This window comes from Zeugodacus cucurbitae, chromosome 3 (genome assembly GCF_028554725.1).
Source record: "Zeugodacus cucurbitae isolate PBARC_wt_2022May chromosome 3, idZeuCucr1.2, whole genome shotgun sequence".
Lineage (NCBI taxonomy): Eukaryota > Metazoa > Arthropoda > Insecta > Diptera > Tephritidae > Zeugodacus > Zeugodacus cucurbitae.
The window spans coordinates 53,887,265-53,891,838 of NC_071668.1; the positions used below are offsets into that span (position 1 = coordinate 53,887,265).

Sequence of the window (4,574 nt, forward strand, 5' to 3'; positions counted from 1 at the left end):
CATCACTTATGGAAAAATTGTCAAAATCGAACCATGACTTTTCAAGACCCCTGATATCAAACATGAAGAACTCAGTGCCTAAAGGTAATTTTTCACCGAAAATATAGGTAAATCTCTAAATAAATTGCGAGAGTATAAAATGTTCGGTTGCACTCGAACTTAGCCTTTCCTTACTTGTTTTTAATATAATAAAATAAAAATAATTTTTAAATAATAATAAATGAAATTGATTCTTAATTATGATCGGTTGAGTAGTGCTCGAGAAATCTTGACAACCCAATTTGAAAACACAGTTATTATAAAATCGCGTTTACAGATTTGAATGACAATTTCAGTTTGCAACTCCAAAACTATTAATCGGATCGATTTGAAATTGTAGGACAATTCAATAAGATAACAAGTAAGGACAGACTAATTTCGACTGCAACCGAATATTTTATACTCTCGAAATTTATTGGTATAGTTTTATTAAGGGGCGCACCTAGTGTAATGGCATAAAAAAAGGTGATTTTTGGGAATTTTTATTAAAGAAACTACTCTATCAATTATTTCAAAATTTTTAGAATATATTTATACATTTTTCAAGAATATACAGTGAAATTTTTGAAAAAAAAAAATTAAATATTTTTTAAGTTATAGTCGTTCTCCAACGGCGCTAAAAAAAAGGTCCTTCACTGCTGCAGTGATTCCGGCCTTCTCCGTGAAAAAAAAAATTCTCCTTAAACTAGATAATATTATCTGTACAATGACCTACGATAAAAAAAATTAAAAATTGACAATATGGCGGCTTTTTAAAAAAAATAGTCGAATTTTACCCAAAATTTTGATCGTTTTTGGCCTGCCAAAATTCGATTTTTTGATCAGATCAAAAATCGATAGGTCATTATACGGAGAACATATAAAAAAAACTCGATAGTGATCGGATCATTTGTTTTTGAGTAATCACTGCAGCAAATTCGGAAAATGATGTTTCGAGAAAAACGCGTTTAAAAATAAAATGATCGTATTCACTGGTACCGAGCGGCTGCTCTTTAAATTGCTATAACTCAAAAACTATTTGAGATATCGATTCAATATGTTATTTTTAAAGGTGTAATCTACCGAAATATGAACCAAAAAAAAAGTTTTTATTTGAAATTTCACCCTTTTTGACGCATATATTCGGCATAAAGTTCAATAGAATAACGAAAATCATCATATATAGAATATGAGGGCTGAGATAATTCATGAACCGATTTCACTCATTTTCACCAGCAATGTACTATGGAAGTACTTAATATATAATAAATAATTACAACTCAAAGTATTCAATGAAATTCATACTAAAATATTGATTTATTATTTGCGAAAATTTAGTACTAAAACTCAATTTGTATTCTATATATATTCTTTTTTTTTAAGTGTTATACAATTTCGTAGTTTGTGCGATAACAATCACTTCAGTAGCAGTAAAGTTAATCCATAATTACTTTAAAAATAAATAACAACAACAAATTCATAAAATAATTACTCTCTCCGCATATTGTCAGCTGATTATAAGTTCTCTAGTACTCATTACTCATACGTTGTCCAGCGCTGCAAAATCAAAGCAACAGCAAAAGCGTACAAGTTGTCATTAATATATTTCTAGCTTTCTATATTCTCTTACACATTTCTTTTTAATATTTTCTTCTTTTGCTTTTGTTCATGCGTATTAGCGCAGTTCGTGCCTAAAATCTCTAGCGCAACGCCACAAATGCGTATGGGGCAAATGAATTTTTGTTTATCAACAATTAGCAATTCGCTCATTACACCTTTTGGTGCGCTCGCTCAGCATATTGTTTAAACAAAACGCTTGGCCGCAAAGCTCTTTACTGCCCTTTGATAGCCGCTTGTGCTCATGGGGGTGTAGCTCAGTGGTAGAGCGCTCGCTTCGCATGTGAGAAGTCCCGGGTTCAAACCCCGGCACCTCCATTTGTACTAGCGTGGAATGGGATTAGTATTCCTCTACTCCCATTCCACCCGTGCGATCAAATTTGTATGTACATATGAATTGATTATTTTGAAGAAGTTGTGCTAGATTAGAGTTGCTTTTGAATGGTTCAAAGAATTTTAAGTAAAAGAAAGTTGGAATAAAGAATGAATAATAAATGGAGTAAAGCTATTAGATATTAATTAAGTATATATATATTTTCTTAAAGTATTATATATTATTGTTGAGTAAAATCAAGTTAGTGTTAATTAGAATTATATTTGTTGTAATATTTTATTTTCTTACTTATCTTCTAAGATAAATATCTTGGCGCCTTGCTAAGTAGATAGGCAAGAGCTTCTAACTTTCGTATGCTATGGCTTCAGCATGATTTTTGTTTCTCTCTCTCACTTGTTCAATTTTGGTTTACCTTTTTTGGCTGGTTAATAAAATGGACTGGCTTAAACCAAATAAGCAATTTCTTTTAATTTCTTTTGTGACATTAGCTGTAGTTTGTACGTATTTACAAGTGTAAACCTTACTTACGCTGTTAACATGTGTATGGAGCTGGAACACCGGGGGTGTAGCTCAGTGGTAGAGCGCTCGCTTCGCATGTGAGAAGTCCCGGGTTCAAACCCCGGCACCTCCAGTATTGTCCAGAACATTTTTTTGTGTTTTCAAAGAGTCTGTAAGTAGACAAAATGCACACAAAGTGATACAGACTCATAAATTACTGCAGAGGTTTATACTCTAAAATACTCAAAATTTCAATGTTGCGATTTAAGGAAGTGAGTAAGTAAGTAAGATCGTTGACTTCTGACTCTTTAAACCTTCATAGCGTTCCCAATAACGCTTATGACATCTTTATTAGATCGAAGACCCCTTTATTCTTGTATGATCTTCGTTTAGGAGATCAGCCTTGAAACCTGACGTTACATAGATAGTATGATTCTGGGATAACTAGTCAAAAAAGTATATCATTGAGGTTATAGAATATTAAAATTAAGTGCTTCCTATTGAATGAAGCTATAGATACTCCTTGTAATCAGTTGTTAGTTTATATAAGATACTTAATATCAAAACATAATCATAATGCAGTTTGAGTTTGGAGAAAGAATATCTTCTCCTACATTCGTTCTAATATTTTTGTTCAATATTTTGAATATTCTAGAATTGGCAGTAAGGCTTTTTATAACAACTTTTCTTTCTAAAGCTTATTTTGCAGGGATTCTCCAGGAATTCGGTGAGATAGAAGGTTATAGGTAGTAGACGTTATTTAGGAATATAACGATGATGTGATTATGATTTGAAAATAAAAGGTCCTATTAGAGGCATTGCTGCCCCTGCACCAAATATATATGTATATATTATAATTTTCTTAAGACGGATATAACAGATCTTTAACTTGTTTTGAATTTCATCTAGTACACACCAATGATGTGATAAATAAAAACAAGTAAGGAAGAGCTAAGTTCGGGTGTAGCCGAACATTTAATACTCTCGCAATTTATGTATTGAATTTTATTCAAAGAACACACAATTTGAAATCCATATATATCCAAAATAGACATAAACTTCGAGGTCATCATGTTCGATACATGGGGTCTTTTATACGTACTATGCCACACTAGAGATAAAGTCAAAGTTTGTTCCGATATATTCACGGGTGCTTAATTTTTAGATTGCTAAGTGATAGAATCAGATGAGTTCCAAAAATGTGGAATATGGAAAGTAGGCGTAATTGTAAACCGAATTTTATTAAAATTGAAAAGAGGCCTGGAAGCTTTATAAGCTTTTATATATAAAACTTAAGAAGCATTTAATTTGCCACTTTGTTTAGATCCATAAATTCCTTAATTAATTACAACAGTGTAATGATCTAGATACAGGCGGAGTCTCGAACATAAAACACACCCAACAGGTAATAAATATACCACACTTATGGCTTTCCGACGCGAATCAACTCATCATTAGTTGAGAAAAATTAAAATAGCGGCACTTCTCGCTACTAATTTCCGTGTTAATGGCGTACTAAGGCCGCTGCGCCCCCCAAATTACGAAACGAGGATGGGGTATCGACAGATCGACGACAAATAACGATGACAGAATGTGAGAGTACAACTCATTTGATGTCAACATTTGCAAGCCCCCTACAGTTGTAGACTCAGACACACACACACATTATACACAGACTCCCGTTTACCACAATTTCTCATTCAGTTTAATTACACACAAAATCGCATGCACAGCAGCATTTATTGCCGACAACTTCAAAACGATCATAAACATCATCATCAACAGCAGCGTTGATGGCGGGCAAAAACAAAAACAAATAACAACAACACAACAAAGATGCAATCGACAGGACAGGAGCCGCAACGATAATATTAATAGCGACACATGAAGAAGATATTTCCAGTAGCAACAACCCATCCGCACATCCAAACATTGTGACGAAAGAAAAAAGAAGCAGAACGAAACGAAATGGAGCACACACACGGTCCGCCGTGCCCCAATGCACAATTGTTGCGCTCTTCTTCCTACTTCAAGGTACTATGACGTTTTGAAGAAATTTGAATGAGGCACTCAGCATCACAGCCTCACAGCCGGCAATGCATTGTCG

The 4,574-nt window shown here is 33.5% G+C and overlaps 2 non-coding genes across 2 annotated transcripts; both read left to right on the top strand.

Annotated features, from left to right (window-relative positions):
* The first annotated feature begins 1,881 nt into the window (after positions 1 to 1,881).
* On the top strand, positions 1,882 to 1,953 carry Trnaa-cgc (transfer RNA alanine (anticodon CGC)). Its single transcript has one exon. It is a non-coding gene; the product is annotated as a tRNA-Ala (tRNA).
* Positions 1,954 to 2,528: 575 nt separating this feature from the next.
* On the top strand, positions 2,529 to 2,600 carry Trnaa-cgc (transfer RNA alanine (anticodon CGC)). The gene has a single exon. It is a non-coding gene; the product is annotated as a tRNA-Ala (tRNA).
* The last annotated feature ends 1,974 nt before the right edge of the window (positions 2,601 to 4,574 follow it).